Below are 19,931 nucleotides of genomic sequence, written 5' to 3'. Positions count from 1 at the left end.
ACAAGCTGAAGAGATTTCACTTTTTTTTCTATGAGATAAATGACATCAGTAAATACCCCACTGGTGAATGTTGAAGCTTCTATCTTTCTTAAAAAGGCGGTGGCTACCAAGTGACTAAATGAAAATACTAAAAACCATCACACTGAACGTTAGCCGCCTTTAGCTGATCAGTGGGGAAGCTGTGTGACCATGATGAAGTTTGTTAGTTGCCTAAAAATAGCTTTTTTACTTCTTCCTATTACATTTACGCTTCAAAAATGGTGTTCGTGGTGTTAATATGTGGTGATTGTGAGACTTCCGGTGAGGCACAAGGCTGATGGCAGCAAGATACTGAGTGCTGAACAAAACCCCCCCTTTTTCATATTTATTGCAACTCATTACATTACATTGCATTTAGCTGACGCTTTTATCCAGAGCGACTTACAATAAGTGCGTTCGACCAACAAAGTACAAACTTGAAGAAAACAGAATCATATAAGTATATCAGGTTTCATAGAGCTAAAACATTTCAAGTGCTACTCAACTGGCTTTAGATAAGCCAGTCCTTTATTAGTATATAAGTGCTTTGTTAATAGTTCTATCGCTCGAAGTGGAGTCGAAAGAGATGAGTTTTCAGTCTGCGCCGGAAGATGTGTAAGCTTTCTGCTGTCCTGATGTCAATGGGGAGCTCATTCCACCATTTTGGAGCCAGGATAGCAAACCCACGTGTTTTTGCTGATGGGAACTTGGGTCCCCCTCGCAGTGCGGATGCAGCGAGCTGTTTGGCTGATGCAGAGCGGAGTGCACTGGGGTGTTTGGTTTAACCATGTCCTGGATATAGGAAGGGCCAGATCCATTCGCAGCATGGTACGCAAGTACCATTGTCTTGAAGTGGATTCTAGCAGTTACCGGAAGCCAGTGAAGGGAGCGGAGGAGCGGCGTGGTGTGGGAGAATTTAGGAAGGTTGAAGACCAGACGAGCCGCTGCATTCTGAATGAGCTGCAGAGGTCGGATGGCACATGCAGGCAGACCAGCCAGGAGGGAGTTGCAGTAGTCTAGGCTTGAGATGACGAAAGCCTTGACCAGAACCTGCGTCGCTTTCTGGGTCAGCTGGGGACGTATTCTCCTGATGTTGTAAAGAGTGTATCTGCAGCAGCGGGTTGTAGCAGCTATGTTTACAGTGAAGGACAGTTTGTTATCTAGGGTCACACCCAGATTCCTTGCAGTCTGTGTCGGGGAAACAATAGAGGTGCCGATGTTGATTGTTAGGTCAAGAGTGGGACAATCTTTTCCCGGAAGGAAAAGCAGTTCAGTCTTGTCAAGGTTGAGCTTGAGGTGGTGAGCAGACATCCACTGAGAGATGTCAGCTAGACAAGCAGAGATGCGCGCGACGACCTAGGTCTCTGAGCGGGGAAAGGACAGAATTAATTGGGTGTCGTTAGCGTAGCAGTGGTATGAAAAACCATGCGGGCTAATGACTGATCCGAGCGAGTTTGTTCCACAGTTCCTCAGTGACAGCAAGGAGGGCAGTTTCTGTTGAGTGACCTGCCTTGAAACCAGACTGGTGCGGATCCAGAAGGTTGTTCTGATGGAGATAACAGGAGAGTTGTTTAAAGACAGCGCGTTCAAGTGTTTTAGACAGGAACGGGAGGAGAGAGACAGGCCTGTAGTTTATAACATCAGATGGGTTGAGAGTGGGTTTCTTTAGGAGAGGGTTTATTCCTTGAGACTGTTTGGAAAGTGACCAGAAGTTAGAGAAGTGTTGATGAAATGGGTGAGAAACGGTAGAATATCAGGAGCGATAGTTGGAAGGAGGTTTGAAGGGATAGGGTCCAGAGGACAGGTGGTAGGACGGCAGAGTTAATGAGGGTAAGAACCTCACTCGGAGAGAGAGGGGAGAAGGAGGTTAGTGTCTGGGTGAAAGGTGGGTCTGGTGACCCAGCGGTGAGTAAAGGTGAGTCAGAAAAAGAAGAGCGAATATCATCAACCTTTTTTTCAAAGTGGTTAACAAAGTCGCTTGACAGAAGGGAGGAGGGGGGAGGGGCTTTGGGGGGGTCCAAGAGGGTGGAGAAGATGGAAAATAGTTTTTGGGGATTGGAATAGGAAGATTGGATCTTATCTTGAAAGAAAGTGCTTTTTGCCTGAGAGATGGAAGCAGAGAAAGAGGAGAGGAGAGCCTGATAGGTTAGGAGGTCGTCATGGTGTTTGGATTTCCACCATTTCCGCTCTGCTGCCCGAAGGATGGTTCTATTAGCACGCAGTGCATCATTTAGCCAGGGAGCAGGAGGGGACTGACGAGCCTGCCGAGATGTGAGAGGACAGAGAGAGTCCAGAGAGGATGAGAGAGTAGAGAGAGTAGAGAGGAGGGTTTCTGCAGCAGAGTTTGGAGGCTGGAGTTGGAACGAGTCAGAGGAAGGGAGGGCTGAGAGCAACGATGAGGCAAAGGTAGAGGGGGAGAGGGAACAGAGGTTACGACAGAGAGGTTTTACAGAGAGGTTAGAAATAGAGCAGTTCCTTGAGAATATGAGATCAAGGACATTGCCAGCGTTATGAGTTGGTGGGGATGGAGACAGTGAGAAGGCAAAGGTGGTTAACAGAGATGTTAGTTTGTCTATCTTCCCTGTCTGGAGGTTGAAGTCTCAGAGAAGTACAGCTGGAGGGCCAGTTTCAGGGATGTGTGTGAGGAGATTATCTAATTCCTCCTAGAAGTCCCCCAAGGCGCCTGGTGGACGGGAGAGAACAATAATGGTTAATTGTATAGGATGGGTTACTGTGACGGCATGGAATTCAAAGGTGGAAGGAGTGAAGTTAGGTAGCTTGAGGGAAAAGCTCCAGTTGGGAGAGAGCAGGAGACCAGTGCCACCTCCTCTGCCAGAGGGTCTGGGTGTGTGGGTGAAGGAATATGCTGCGGAGAGAGCTGCTGGGGTGGATGTGTTGGATGGAGTAATCCAGGTCTCAGTGAGAGCAAGGAAATCCAGAGACTGCAGGGAAGCGTAGCCAGAAATGAAGTCAGCCTTAGGAACAGCTGACTGGCTGTTCCACAGGCCCCCTGAAACTAGATGTTGGATCTCAGTGGAGCATGTGGGATACACGAGAGCAGGCCGGTTATATCGATTAGGAGATACACAGGGCCAGTGATAATCGCGGGAAGACACATAAACAGGAATGGAGAAAATATACATGATTATAGCATGAGGGGCTAAAAAACCAAGTAAAATAAAATACTAGAGATACTTAGCTCAATCAAAGTAGGATTTGCCTCCTCTTTGCCTCCCTCGTGACTCCAACAGGACTCTAATGTCTTTGTCAGTCTTTGACTCCAACAGGACTCTAATGTCTTTGTCAGTCTTCGTCTGTCTGACACTGAAGCTGACGCCTGGACACCTAATTGCTGAGTTCTCACAGCTGTGGGTCTACGCCCCTTTAATTAGTTAACTCTCTGAAGCTGGTGGCCCTCAAAAGGAAATCTAGACTGGCTCCCTCCTGAGTTGTTATTGTATTTTCAGTGTCACAATGGTTTTCCAATTACATTAAACCCTAAGTTATAAAGTTATGAGTTCAACCCTTAAAACAGTTACACCTACTCAATCAAGCTCTTAGTATTCTCCAACATTTTAAATCAAAGTTAACCCTAGCAGTCAGTTAGTTCAGTTTTAAGGTTTCAGTCAAATTACTTGTCCCAAGTTTCTGCCTGACAGATACTGTAGCGGTTTTGAGATTTAAAATCACAATTTCAGTCAGATCAACTACAGAGCATTTATACAGAGTACACATACTGAAACAGAGAAGTCTAAAAACAGAATGTTACTCACACAATTCTAGAAGTCACCAGTTGTTATCCTCATAGACAGTAATAACACATATTTGAGTTAAAGTAAGAGTGAACAAAACTGAAGAAATGTCTTCAGCAAAAAAGGATAAGGCAGATAGCGGATGAGATGGAAACTCTGCAGGTAACAGTAGCAGACATGCTAAAGGGTGCAATTGAGAAGACTCTCAATCCTATAGAGAAGCACTATAGAGAAGCACTTGGTCGAAAACAGCAACATCCTCCGGTCATATCAAGGCTCCAAAATGGTGGAATGAGCTCCCCATTGAAATCAGGACAGCAGATAGCTTACACATCTTCCGACGCAAACTGAAAACTCATCTCTTTAGACTCCACTTCGAGCGATAAAATTACTAACAAAGCACTTATATACTAATAAAGGGCTGGCTTTCTAAATGCCAGTTGAGTAGCACTTGAAATGTTTGGCTCTATGAAACCTGATGTACTTATATGATTCTGTTTTCTTAAAGGTTGTATCTTCCTGGTCGAATGCACTTATTGTAAGTCGCTTTGGATAAAAGCGTCAGCTAAATGCAATGTAATGTAATGTAATGTAACATTAAAAGAACAAGCTGATGGTCACGCAAAAAAGTTTGACACGGTTTTCAATAAGATTGATAGCATTTAGGTTGCTGTGAGCAAGAATGAGAAGGAAACTAGCTTGTGTATCATGGAGGTGACAAAGATGTGAAGGAAGCTCAATGAATTGGAGGACAGGTCCAGAATGAACAATGTAAGTATTGTCAACTTACCAACAGGCGTTGAGGGCGATGATCCCAGGGGTTACCTTCAAAAGATGCTGCATATCTCGATACCTTCAATCAAGAGCCCCAACAGTAATCCTCTGGAAATCGATAGGGCGCATCGTATTTTCTCCAACAACACCTCAAGATCGCGGACCATGGTTCTCAAACTCCTACGCTATACCGACAGACAGGCCATTCTTGAAGGCGCGAGGAAAGTTAGACCGACTCTCCAAGACGGGACACAGCTGTTGTGCCTCGTTGATTACGGCAGAAGAGGCGAAAGAAGCCCTTAAATCAACGGTGCTGCACATGCGAGAAGATCCTGGACATTGAATACGCTACCTGTGCCCATAGTCCAGCAGCTATGTGAAATATCTGAAAGAATTGTGCTTTTGATGATAAAAGCATGACATTTGGCACACTGTTAGAGCATGCCCTAAGGAAGATTTTTGGCTATAGGGCCATCGCGAATTTGTCCAATGGCGCCAACGCCATTGGTTGTTACTTTACCAGTAGTTTAGGATCTAGACCACCTAGGATCTTGATTCTGTTGGCTAATCCTACATTTTCAAGGATGGGGAATGCATTGGTACTATTTACAACATGCTAGAATGTAGTCAACTATATGTATCTGGTATTCAGGGAATAAAATACACAGTAAACCATTAACATATTTATTATGGTGAAGTCATACATGTTACATAATATATATGAAATATTACAGGTTTTCAACTAAATGCAGACTTAGTTCTGAAAACACAGTCCACCACAGTGGCAAAGGGCACTGCACTGAATTGCTGCCTTGACACATTTGCATTGTCCACTGCACCCCTTTTTGCATCCACAGCGGAGGAGTTCACAATAGGCCTGGTAATGTGGTCCAGTAAACTTCCCATCCACCTGTGGCCTTCCTCTTCCACCCCCAGTCATCTGGGGATGGGAGTTTAGGGGCTGCAAACATCATCTGTCCCCAGCAGTGACCAGCTTGGAAGGCAGCTCTCTTTGTGTGCTGAATCGATGCTGCTTGTGTTGGGGGGAGTCCTTCAATTGTTCTACCTTTCTGGGTGAAGAGCTGCTGATGCCTGATTGACTGACTCCTGGCTGCTAGTGTGCCGGTCATACCATACCAGAGGGCAGTGTCACGCTCACTTCTCTACTTCCCCTCTTCTACGACCAGGCCAAATCTGTGGCCATGATTCATCATTCCATGGATCGGTAAGGCAGGCATTGGAGATTCTGAATCCTGGTCAGATCACTCTGGATCAACCTCTATACGCTGTGGCAAAACAAACCCAGTGGAGCTGGCCAGCAACTCACAGTGAAGATCATTTTATTGTGATGTTTGTTGGGTTTCACATTGAGATGGCGGCACTCAAGGTACTTGGCGACCTCCTGGAGGGGTAGCGGGTGGACAAGAGCAGTGTCATGTTCCCAGTTCCACTTCTGGTTTATCATCCTGCAGCTGGAAATGGAGTTGATGATCTATGTGCGATCAATAAGAGAGGCCGACTTCCTACTCTACATAAATGCCTTGGCCAAGATTGTGCCTTGGTTCATTACATTTCAAACCTTTATTTATGCAGGTGAATCCCATTGAGATCATTGATCTATTTTTCAAGGGTGACCTGAAGGGTCCTTTTTCTGGGACACACCCACTATGCCGGATGGATACCAGTCCACTTATGTGACATGATTGTGCTAAAAGATAACCATCCTGATGTCCATGGACAGTTTCTGAAAGGAAACTTTGCTGTGAAGAAGACGACACGCAGCTTCTCTGCTATTGTCATTGACCAAGCCCACGAGCAGAACAATGCCTCTGTGAAAGGTGATAGTGGTGCTCTAGGCCTGACAGAGAACCCTGCAGCTCTGCGACGCTGGATGGTGTCTGGCCCCGAGATGGCACGTATGGTTGGGGAGTTTAAGGCCTCCACTGAGAAGAGAAAGAAGACTGACACCCTGCAACATGAGCAGACCAAACATGCACAAATGGCATTTGCACAAGATGTTAAAGCACTAATGGGTGTTACATAAGACATGGACAATCGATTCTGTGAAATAAGCAGTGAATATCTTCTTGTACTGGATACTAGAGACCTTGCAGATGCAGCAGTCATTGACACTCTGAACCAGATTGAGAAACAGGACGGGTATGACACGTATACAGTGGAGGAAATAAGTATTTGATCCCTTGCCGATTTTGTAAATTCACCCACTTACAAAGAAATGAACAGTCTATAATTGTAATGGTAGGTTTATTTTAACAGTGAGAGTAAGAATATCAAAAAGAAAAACCAGAAAATTACATTATATAAAAGATAAACAATTATTTGCATTTAACTGTGGGATATAAGTATTTGATCCCCTTGCAAAAAACAAGGATTCTGGCTCCCACAGACCGGTTACATAAGTCCATTTCCTTTAGGAAAGTACCCTACATATCAACTTGTTACCTGTATAAAAGACACCAGTCCACAGAATCAATCAATCAGATTCCAACCTCTCCACCATGGGCAAGACTAAAGAGCTGTCTAAAGACCTCAGGGACCAGACTGTAGACCTGCACTTGGCTGGGATTGGCTACAAAACCATCAGCAAGCAGCTTGGGGAGAAGGTGACAACTGTTGGTGCGATTATTCGGAAATGGAAGGGAAAAAAATGGACATCAATCAACAATCAATCACCCTCGGTCTGGGAATCCACACAAGATCTCGCCCCTTGGGGTATTGATGATCATGAGAAAGGTGAGGTATCAGCCAAGAACTAGAAGGGAGGAACTTGTTAATGATATCAAGGCAACATGAAAGGCCCTTCTGAAATTTGACAATGAACATCTGAATGATTCAGAGAAGGCTTGGTAGAAGGTGATGTGGTCAGATGAGACCAAAATGGAGGTGGAAACATTATAATCTTGGGGTGTTTCTCTGCTAAGGGGACAGGACGACTTCCCTGCATCGAGGAAACGATGGACAGGGCCATGTACTGTAACATATTGGCCGATAGCCTCCTTCCCTCAGCCAGGACACTGAAAAGGGTCATGGCTGGGTCTTCCAGCAGGACAATAAACCTGAACATACGGCACACAACACAGGAGCTGCTAAAGAAGAAGCACATTTAGGTGATGGATGGGCCTAGCCAGTCTCCAGACCTTAATCCCATAGAAAATCTGTGGAGGGAGCTGAAGTTTTGAGATGCCAAGAATCAGCCTCAACACCTGAAGGATTTGGAGACGATCTTCAGAGAGGAGTGGACCAAAATCCTTCCTGAGATGTGCACAAACCTGGAGACCAACTACAAGAAGTGTCTGACCTCTGTGTGTCCAACAAGGGTTTCTCCACCAAGTACTAACACATGTTTTGCAAGGGGATCAAATACTTATTTCCCACAGTTTAATACATATCAACTTGTATCTTTTATATAATGTACATTTCTGGATTTTCTTTTTGATATTCTTATTCTCACTGATAAATTAAACCTACCATTACAATTATAGACTGTTCATTTATTTGTAATTGGGCAAACTTACAACATCTGCAAGGGATCAAATACTTATTTCCTCCACTGTATGTCAGTGAGCGCCTGGTCGAACAGAAAAAGCCCATCAAAGGTCCTATTAAAAGTAAAAACCTCCCTCTATTCAGCCAGCCTACAGTCCAAGATAAGTCCAGGTCCCAACAACAGCTCTCATCTCTGAAGAACGACTGTTCTCTGTTCTCTAGGCTGTACATTGTATCTGAGATACGTGATGGAAGTCTGGATGAGTTTTTTGGGATTAATTATGTGAAATATAATAAACTTGAAAACCAGGCATGTCCATCATCATTGTCACAAATGGGCAAGCTCAGAACTGGTACCAAGTCAGACTTGGTTGGCGGGCTGTTTGAGGACCTGATGTCTTTACAAGAGAATGCATCCCACCACACAGTTAATGCCTCATCCTTGATGGGGCTACTCTTGTGAACATGCTACGACCTGGTGCTGCTAAGATGTTTTTTTATTATGCGCAGAAAGCGTTCTCACCATACATCCTGTCTCAGCTGGAGCATGTCAGCAGAATTGATGTCGTGTGGGATGAATATTTCCCCGAAAGTCTGAAGGCTGAAACACGCAGCAAGAGAGGGAAGGGAGTTCATAGACGTGTTGAGCCATCCAGTGTCATTCCTGGAAACTGGCCAGAGTTTCTGCGCATTGAAGACAAGAAGGCTGAACTGTTCTTCTTCCTGGCAACCAGTGCGACAGCCCTCAACACTGGCAAACAAATAATCAGTACTTGCAACATGCACACATGAGGAGGCTGATACCCGCATCCTACTGCACCTAGGAGATGCTGTGAAGGAAGGGTATAGCAAGGTGTCAATACGCACAGTTGACACGGATGTGGTATCACACCAGCCCAATCGACCCAAGCCTGTCGTGAACTCCTCCTGAATATGTCAAGGTAGCAATTCAGTACACTGCCCTTTGCCACTGTGGTGGACTGTGTTTTCAGAACTAAGTCTGCATTTAGTTGAAAACCTGTAATATTTAATATATATTATGTAACATATATGACTTCACCATAATAAATGTTAATGGTTTACTGTGTATTTTATTCCCTGAATACCAGATACATATAGTTAGCTACATTCTAGCATGTTGTAAATAGTACCAATGCATTCTCCATCCTTGAAAATGTAGGATTAGCCACCAGAATCAAGATCCTAGGTGGTCTAGATCCTAAACTACTGGTAAAATAACAACCAATGGCGGCCATTTTCTAAATGGACCATTGGACAAATTTGCGATGGCCCTATAGCCAAATATCTTCCTTAGGGCATGCTCTAACAGTGTGCCAAATTTCATGCTTTTATCATCAAAAGCACAATTCTTTCACATATCTGCTGGACTACAAGGGAGAAGATGAATCTGCAATAAGGACAGAGAAAAGCCTAGTCTGGAACCTAGATAACATATGGACAGGTGGACGCTATGTAGGTGATGTTCTATGCTTATTTTATATTGCACAATGTTCGTTGAGTCTCAACACTTGAATATGTTGAAAAAGGGGCCAGTTTAGTTTCAAACTATTGCAGATCCGAGTTTTAATGTTATTGTTTAATTGCCATGTTTATATGGTGTTAAGGTACAGATGTAGCGATTCATTTCAGACAGTTTGAAACGCGAGGGCCGTGATTGGTACGTGATCTGCCCTCGCTCAAGGGAAAACCTCCAGCTTGACTTGAGACCGCCCCCGTGATAGATAAATGTAATTATAATGAAGCCAGCTGCAATGGATCATTGATCCACCAGGGGGTGCAGTGGGGTTCCACACTGGAGCTCATGTGAAATAAAGTGAGATACAGTATGCTGGATGTACAGCGGAACTTTGTTAAGATCCATATGTCACGGATATCATACTACTGTACTAAATAAGAGACATGTAATCATTTACAAAACATCACCATGTTGTTATTTAACAAAATAATGTTGTTATTCGAAAAAAACGAACGGGAGGAAATGCAGCCCGGCTCTCGATTTTTAATCCTAATTTAATCATCATCTTCACCACGATCATTTATGTTTATGTTCGCCGAATGGACATGAAATCACTGACACATATGAATATACTGTATTCAACTTCATTAAAACGTTATTAACGTGCCTAAACTCAGTAATTCACCAAAAATATGTATATTTTCATGGAGCTTCATCGGTCGATCAGGATCCCAAAGTGTAGCGGAGGGATCCTGATCTGGATGAAGGGTGTTATTTTCCCCATAAGGAACAAGTCGCTGCAAATTATCCCGCTTATTACATGGCCACATTCTCAACAAAGTAACGACATGACTCCCAATATTAATTTAAATGCTTTTATGGATTTAGAAAATGTTTTTATTGATTTAAAAAATAGTTGTATGTATTGATTTAAATTGACATGCATCCGCTAGAAAGATAGTCCGTTGTTACCGTTTTTTAAACAGTCTGAATGAAACGGCAGCTCTCAGCTGTGTTTTTACACAACAAATGGCCCATCAACCACAGCTCTCTCCCCCTATCCCCCCCCTGATCTTTCTTCTCCAGCAGCTAAATTAACAGTAGGTTACTCTGAGTGACCATAGACTGTATGTGACAAGTTTACAGTTAGTGACGTAACAACACCATAAAGCTGGTGGGTTGAAAGCAATACGGGAGGTAAAAATAACTACAATAATTGTGATTTATTTATTGTGGCTTTTATGTTTTTAGGTATAAAATGTTATGTAATTCAGGCTTATAGTTCACCCTTCTCTAAAAGCCTTCAACAATGACAATATTCATTGTAATTTAATAAATCCTTCCAACACACATTGTAAAAAATAGCCTACTGTAAGTTAAGAAATCATTTCAATATGTACATCTTTTGATGTAACAACAATAACATTATAAATAGTAACATAGCTGAACATGGTATTGCACATTTAGCTTTGAGTGTTACTGACCTGAGATGTTTTTATTACATGAATTAAGGGGACTGAGGCTTTTTAACATACAGGGATGCAAACTCATCAGGTATGAAAAAGGTGACAAGGATCCGAGCCCCCGGCTCCCCCACCCCACGGAATGACAGAGGATTTTAGCAGTCAGAACAACTAAAGCAGCAGTGTTAATAATAACAGAAACGCCAAAGAGTCACATCTAATAGAAACATATAAAAGCATTTATTTTAACTTGTGTAGCAGTCAGTTTATAATTTTAGCAGCACTGTTGAGCATTTTGAAAATGTATTTTCATGCCTCTGTGCAAGGCTTAAGTCTTTTTATCTTTATAGCCACATGGTGTAAAGTAACTAAGTTCATAAACTCAACAAGTACTATACTTGGGCATCATTTTGAGATACTTGTACTTTATTTAAGTATTTCAATGTTTTGCTACTTTGTTCTTCTACTCCACTACAGTTCAGAGGTACATGGTGTACTTTGACTCCACTACATGTATTTAATACCTTTAGTTAATTCACAGATCTGGATTAATTAAGTGAAATATAATCAAGTGTTAAATCAGACTTTAGTTCCACCTGGAGTAAATCCACAAGCTACCCTGCAGTATACAAAGTCATTCAAAGTAGCTGCACCTTTACCAGCTTTGAGAACACTTTCATGATCAATCATTATAAAACATATCATATATATTATTCTGAAATGGACCAATCTGCACAATGACTACTTTTACTGTCGCTACTTTCACTATATTTTGATGATAATACTTTTCTACTTTTACTTGAGGAACATTTTGAATGCAGGACTTTTACTGTAACAGAATATTCCTACACTCTGGGACTATTACTTTTACTCAATTACAAGATCTGAGTACTTCTACTTTTACTCAAGTACAAGACCTGAGTACTTCTACTTTTACTCTAGTACAAGATCTGTGTGCTTCTACTTTTACTCAAGTACAAGACCTGAGTGCTTCTACTTGTACTCAAGTACAAGATTTGAGTACTTTTACTCTAGTACAAGATCTGTGTGCTTCTACTTTTACTCAAGTACAAGATTTGAGTACTTCTACTTTTACTCTAGTACAAGATCTGTGTGCTTCTACTTTTACTCAAGTACAAGACCTGAGTACTTCTACTTTTACTCAAGTACAAGATCTGAGTACTTCTACTTTTACTCAAGTACAATATATATATACTTATACCACCTCTGTTTATAGCCTATGAAAAAAACTATTAGAAATAGAAAGCTAAAGCTAACGTTAGCAGATAGTGACAATGTATGCTAGCTAGCTAGCTCAACGATTCCTTAAATAATATTGCCACAGAAAAACTTTTCAGTTCACATCACGCTCTGCCGCTCCGACAGGGAGCTCTGCTCTGAACACCTGAACGGCCGGTTCTAACAGCTGTTCACCAGCGGTCCAGTCTGTGCCACAGTGACTCCGGACGCACAGTTAATATTAACGAACGCACCCGTAGGTAATATAGCTGCTGAAGCTAGACCAGGGGTACTCAAATACAAATGTTAAAGGTCCAAAAAAAAGTTTTTAATAAGACAAAGGTCCGATTATTACGGTCATTCAACATTTAAAAAAATTGCAACAAGATTCTTAACACGAGGTTGCAAAAACAAAAATAATCTGTATGCAGCAGTTTTCATTGTTATTGCGTCTGTGCTTGATCCCTCAGAGTCGCAGAGCTGCACAGTTATGAATAAAGGCAGCCGCACCCTCTTTCATCCAGCATTCCCATCATTGCTTTATAAATGTCTTGCCCCCTTGTGTGTCCACTGAGGTTCGTCAGGCCCAACACATCTTCAACAAACTCCCCCTTTGCCTCATCATAAAAACTCACAAACACCAGCAACTGAGCATTGTCAGTGGTGCCAGTGGACTCATCCACAGCTAAGGAAATGCACTGTGCATTTTGTATTCCATCACAAAGCTGATTAATCAAATCACCAGCCAGTATGTATGTTCTTCTGGTTGCTGTGGAATCTGAGAGGGGGATTTGCTTTATTTGACCTGTTATTTCCTCTTTTTGTTTGCCTTCAAACATGATCTCCATCACTTCAGTCATGCATTATTTTATACTTCAGTTATTATCGAGTGGAAAGTCCTTACCTACTGGCCTAGTGGTCACTTTTGTTTGACTGGGCAGTGTAGTTTTACACACCGTCTTATTTGACTTTCTCAGGACTTAGAACGGTTTTTTGGGGGCAGACCCCCACAAAGAAAAAACACGTAAGGTCATCATCTTAACAGTTTTGTATGCTCATCCCGTGAACAGAGCATCATGTCTATTACAGCTGAATGCGGCGATTACCATTTTGTTCAGCAAAACGCCTCACAAAATTAGTAAGATCCAAAGCTTTAGTGCGTTTTGATTCAATGCTGAGTACAGCCAAACTTGACAGTCTCTTCTCTGTCATTGTAGACCGCAAATACCTCATTCCTTCAGTACTTGGGTCCGAATCAGTCTATGGTCCGAATGCTTCTCGTTTTGCGCCGTACCGTTCAAATGAAATCGCCGCCAATCATATTTCAACGCTCGCGCCATGGGTTGACGTGCGTTACAAGACGTGTGTCTTGTGCTGCATTCACTTGCACTCGGACATTAGAGATGTTCTCTCATAAATGTCTGATGAGCCGCAACTTTTCTTTCAAAACAAAGCTGCCAACTGGGGTGGCAGCTGGGGTGGCAAGGCCTATTTTTAGGGTGGCAGTTGCCACGCCATGCCGCCCCGGGGTCCCAGGTAGGTGAAACTAGGCTGCTAGCTACAGTACAGATGCAACTAGATGAGCTGTTAACTCTCGCTCTGACTTATTTTTTTTTAAACACACATTTTTCCCACCCGCATTCCGTGAAGACCCGCCCTACTGTGCCTCTGATTCGCAGACTGTTGGTGGGGGGGAAAAAACGCTGATGGGATGCTGAATGTGATTGGACCAATGCGTTGACAGACACACACAGACACACACAGACAGACAGACAGATAGAGCGCTGTTTGTACACAACGGAGAATTTTGACTCGTTGCGTTGTCTCAAAAATAACACAGATAATACATATGAAAAGTATATTTTCGCTCAGAGTCCAGAGACAGTTGTCGTTCGGTCCGGATCCGGACCGGAGTCCGGACTTTGAGGATGCCTGAGCTAGACCATCATCTCGGAGCAGCAGAGCCTTATTATACATCCATGAGCAGAGCGGACAGGCAGGAAGACTCGAGCACACAGCTCGTACTTCATTATAATATATAAAAAAAGAACACCATGCGTGTCATGATGGCACATAACAGCTCACGGCCGCAGATTACTCCGGGTCCCAGCCCCCCCCATACCCCAAAAATATTTGTATTGCAGCTCTACATGAATCACACAAACGACTTATTTTGGATTCAAAACGGCGAATTTCGCCGAAAGGTGACAAGTTTGCATCACTGAACATAGACAGAGCACAACTGAAACATAACATCTGAGATGTAACAACATAATACACTTTTCGGGGATGCTTGGGATGTGAGGAGTGAGGGACACGGCTTAGAACGGGCGTGTCGCCTGGCAGGACAGGAGAGTGTGTGCACCAGTCTGCCTTGATCTATGAATTCATGTCCGTGACACTCACTGCTGCCCACAGCTGTTTTATAGAAGGAAATTCCTTCACTTCATGAAAGTGTTTTAACCACACACACCTCTACACACACATGACGGGTGTTATTTTCCCCATAAGGACCAAGTCGCTGCAAATTATCCCGCTTATTACACGGCCACATTCTCAACAAAGTAACGACATGACTCCCAATATTAATTGAAATGCTTTTATGAATTTAGAAAATGTTTTTATTGATCTAAAAAATAGTTGTATGTATTGATTTAAAAAATAGTTGTATGTATTGATTTAAATTGACATGCATCCGCTAAGAAAAATAGTCCGTTGTTACAGTTTTTTAAACAGTCTGAATGAAACGGCAGCTCTCAGCTGTGTATTTACACAACTAATGGCCCATCAACCACAGCTCTCTCCCCCCCTCCCCCCTTGATCTTTCTTCTCCAGCAGCTAAATTAACGGTAGGTTACTCTGAGTGACAAGCTTACAGTTAGACACAACACTGTAATTGCAAGTGACCCTCAGTTAGTTGACTTTTATGTTCAACTGCTAAATTCGTTACTGATAAAAAAGGGCTTCTACTGTACCTAATTACCTTAACACTAGAACCGCCAGAGGTTTTTGTATAGGCCTACCTAAACCCGTCAAATCCCGCTATTAGAATGCAATTTTTAACAACATAGAGTGCTACATAACACACGTTCAGGAAAAGTCACGGACTGGGAGACTTTAATATTTTATTGAAAAAAATTTACATTGCACACAAACAACACACATCACACAAATTGACCCGATTGGCGGTTCTAGTGTTAAATAAACTCACTAATTAATGAAACCAGTTCAATACGCATTATTCTTATTCTTATCATTCTTTATGAGCGCAGAAATAGTCTTAAAATCAGATCTGTTTTTTAAATGAAATCTGATGGCAGGCAGTTAGCTCTGATCACCTATGATAAATGCGCCGCACCTAATCGCTGGCCATTCAGCCACAGACACTGTTCGAAATGTGGGGGAGCTAGGGGGAGCTTGGCTCCCCCGAAGAGGGAGGCAGCTCCCCTGAAGGCTGAATTTGAGATAAATAGGGGGAGCCCAAAACAATCGTGCATATTTGTGTCACACAGATTAGAAATGTTGAGTTTCTGTAAATAACAGTTCTTGAAATAAATAATAGTTATTGTTCATGACAGTTTCTGAATATTTGTTTTATATTTGTGAATATGTCTGGGTGTTGCCATCTGTACGTGGCGGCGCTGCATTCTTACTTACGTTGCTATGGTTATGGCGGTGATGCCGGCGCGGTATTTGAAATGTTCATATTGATATTTTTTTAACTCTGGCTGTGTAATAAAAAAATATGGCAAAACGAAAACAGCCAAGCGTCACAGTTTTTGGATTCACAAGCAAAGAAGCGAAGGAGTCTAAAAATGACAACGTGAACGGAAAACAACTTTTAGTTGGCTGGCTGTAAGCGGCGTTAGGGTCGAGCTTGAAAGCTCCAAACCGAGGGAGAGGCCTGCCGATGCGGAGCCTGAAGAGGCTTCAACAACGGCCACATCCGCCAGCATAGTGACACCGTTTGTATTAGTAGAAGAGTGTTTTTATAGCAATTGATCGCATCCGCGCTGCTGCGCCAGTCAACAGAGCGTGCGTGTGACATATTTAGTAGCAGGATGTGCTCTGAAAAATAGGGCTCCCCGAAAGCAAATGGGTAATTCGAAAACTGACAGAGCTCCCTCTATACAAATCAAACTGCAGACGGCGTGAAAGAACCTATTGTTTTAAATAATGGTCGGAATGTGACCTGTGAGCCTTCTGAATTACCGTGGGACAGCACATTCTAAACTAAAATGTTCAATCAATAAAGTAACATCTTATCTTATCTTAATAATATCTTCATATTAATAATAAATCATACAGTATGTGTCCGAAAGGGAGCAGGAGTAAGCAAACACAAACATATACTGCATATTAAAGCAAACGATTGTAAAGGTTAAAGTATGAGCATTTACATTATGATTATTTAATATATAAAGACTATATATTATTGAATTACAAGATTAGATATACTTTAGTTGATCTAAAATATTGATGTGTTCAAATGCTCTTCAAAACACAACTGAAAGTCCATGAAACTTGTCTTTCTGTATTTGTGAATGAAGCGCCATCTCCTGGTTAAAACCTGAAATTGAAAATCTGGCAACGCCCTCTTGGAAAAGAGTGGGAGGGCTTAACATTCCTCTATACTGGTATTTGGCAGGTAGTAGGCAGGAAGCTGTAAGCTGGAGTCCGAAATGCAGTGCTACATCTGTAATAGTCCGCCCAGAATATATACTTTAATATGTGGCATACATAAATGTACATTATAATGGAATAGGCTTGGGAAGCTGGAGGCGTGTTTTGAAAACTTTTTCGATAGGTCTGGTAGCCCGGTGCCTCCACTGTTTACATTCATGGGCGCGTGATATGACGTCATCGGCAGGCGACGGTCTGTATATGGGCTATACCATGTCATGAGAACGAGAGGGGGATGGTTGTAATGATACAGGTTGATCGGTTTGAAAGAGTTTTTCTATTCCACAGTTTTACTGTTTGTGAGATCTGCTATGCTTTATCTTTATGCAAGGGGGGGAACAATCAGTGTTCAGTGTTAGACGTAGCAAATTGACGCTCACATATGTTACCGAGAAGAGGGTCGAATGGGGGGGGAAAGGGGAGGGTTGTAACTCAGGGATCCACCACCAACTCACAACAGGTCCAGGGAATAAATACAGATAAATTGGAACATTTGAATATTGTATCATTTAATGTAAGAGGACTTAACTCTCCGTATAAACGTTCAAAAATCTTAGATTTCTTACGCAGAAAGAAGATAGATATTGCAATGTTTCAGGAGACACACCTTAAACCTAATGACATTTCAAGGGTTCAAAACAGATTCTATAAACCTTTTGTGGCATCAACTGATGTCACTCGCACTAAACGAGCTATGATACTTGTGAGGCGTAACATAAATGTATCAATTGAAAGGATTGGCTCTGACAATAAAGGACGCCAGATGATTATATAATCAGACAACGTCCGTTAAAAAACATTATGACACATAATGAGAGACGTTCTGCAGTAAGGAGGGGCGTTTCACCGACGACAGGTGTCCTTAATTTCATGTAGTTGACGTAGCATTTTTTACTTTACACGACACTGTTCAACACTTAATTTTGCTTCACTCTTTAACTAAACAACCGTGGATGTCTTTAAAGACTCTTTCGCTAAAGATTTTTGAAGACATCCGCGTTCTTGTGACACGTAAATACTACGCTTCCTGTGTTTTGGTGCGGACTGTGTTCACACCAGCAATGAACCGCTCCAGAGTTTGCAAGCAAGCGTTCCGAGACCATCTATTTTAGCGGACCAGAGTCCGGTAATTTAGTTCACTTAAGAAACGAACCGCACCAAGCGGCTAAACACACCAGGGTTTGATTCAACCGAACTATAAAAGGCTGGTGTGAATGCACCCTTAATCTCTTTATAACAGACTTAAACTTAATTGATGTGTGGAGGGTGCATAATCCATCTGCGAGAGACTATACATTTTTCTCCACGAGACATAAAATCTTCTCTCGAATAGAGTACATTCTTGTATCTTCTGGGCTGATCCCTTTGATACAGTCAATTGAGTTCCTACCCAGACATCTCTCGGATCACAACCTATCAACTCACAAGACCTGATGGATTTAATTAGGAAAATGAAGCCATCTTCATGCCCCCTGGATGTAATACCGACTTCCCTATTTTTGAAAGTTTTACCAACCATTTACAATGCTGTATCAACTTAATAGTTGATACATACTTCCTTGTCTACAGGATGTGTCTCTTCCTATTTTAAGCATACTACTATTCAGCCCATATTAAAGAAAACTAACTTAGATCCAGCCTTGCCCGTGAACTACAGGCCTATATCTAAACTACCCTTTCTCTCAAAAGTTCTAGAGAAGGTCATGGCCAACCAACTCACTGCTGCACTGGAGAGGCACAATATTTACGATAAGTTCCAGTCAGGTTTTCGGAAAAAGCACTCCACTGAAACGGCTCTCCTGAGGGTTTCTAATGACATCCTGATGGCTTCTGATGTGGGTGATTGCTCTGTGTTAGTACTTCTTGACCTAAGTTTTGCGTTTGACACTGTAGACCACCATATCCTGATCAAGAGGTTACGTGACTGGGTGGGCATATCTGCCATAGCATTAGACTGGTTTGAAACATATCTTGCTGATAGAAGTTTCACCGTCTCGATTGGAGACTTTGTGTCAGACTACTCTCCACTGTCCTTTGGTGTCCCGCAGGGCTCGGTCTTGGGGCCTCTGTTATTCTCCCTATATTTGCTACCCTTAGGACAGATCATAAATAGTTTTAACATTACATATCACTTATACACGGACGATATCCAGCTCCACATTTCATTCAAGCCTAGTGAGGCTTTTAGGATATCAATACTCTTAGAATGTCAACATAGTCTGACTATACAGACTGTGTAGTCTGACTGTCGTGAGGAGAGGGAGGGGGATAAGGAGAGGGAGGGGGAGAAGGAGAGGGAGGGGGAGAAGAAGAGGGAGGGAGAGAGAGGGAGGGAGAGAGAGAGAGATCTTGGATGACTGAGCTCACGTTGAGGACGTAATGCATGTTTGCAGGTTACGTGCCAGTTGAATAAAGATGGACACTCGGAATGAGAGAAGTAGTCCGCTTCGTCTGTTTATGTAGACAATTATATGTCCATAGAACAGAACATTACAGGTGGATCGATAGATAGTTATATATAGATAGATAGAGAGATTTGTACCTAAACAAAACACAAGTCTAACACCAAGCGTTTAAATCAGCACTGGTAGCGATATTTTATACTTCATGCTATCTGCACAAACTATATCATATGAAAATCTGAGAGTCCAAAGATTTTATTGGTATAAGTTTCATCCCTGTGCGATCAAAACTCACTGTTCTGTATGATAAATAAAAGAACATTGTGCCTTGCAAATCAATAGCGGGTACATTTTACCCGTTGGCGGTTTTAGGTATACAACGACCTCTGGCGGTTCTAGTTTTAAAGAACAACACATTTATATCGCAATTGAGATCAAAACTGACAAAAATATATAATCTTGAATAAGAATAGCGTCACAGATGTGACGTGGTTTGGGCCGCCATCAAGGGTTTTATACGAAATAATGCCATACGGTTCAGTTCCCATCGACATAAAAGCAGACTGCAAAAGGTTTCCCACCTAGAAGAACTATGTAATATGTTGGAAAAAGGCCT

At 42.3% G+C, this 19,931-nt stretch overlaps 1 protein-coding gene across 1 annotated transcript in view; it reads left to right on the top strand.

Annotated features, from left to right (window-relative positions):
- tmtc1 (transmembrane O-mannosyltransferase targeting cadherins 1) overlaps positions 1-19,931 on the top strand; it is a 185,113-nt gene that overhangs the window by 123,444 nt on the left and 41,738 nt on the right. The window lies entirely within an intron of this gene.

Source organism: Notothenia rossii (genome assembly GCF_949606895.1).
Source record: "Notothenia rossii genome assembly, chromosome: 10".
In the NCBI taxonomy this organism is placed as follows: Eukaryota; Metazoa; Chordata; class Actinopteri; order Perciformes; family Nototheniidae; genus Notothenia; species Notothenia rossii.
Note: the sequence above shows the minus strand (reverse complement) of the source record. Positions and strands in the feature narration are given on the sequence as shown.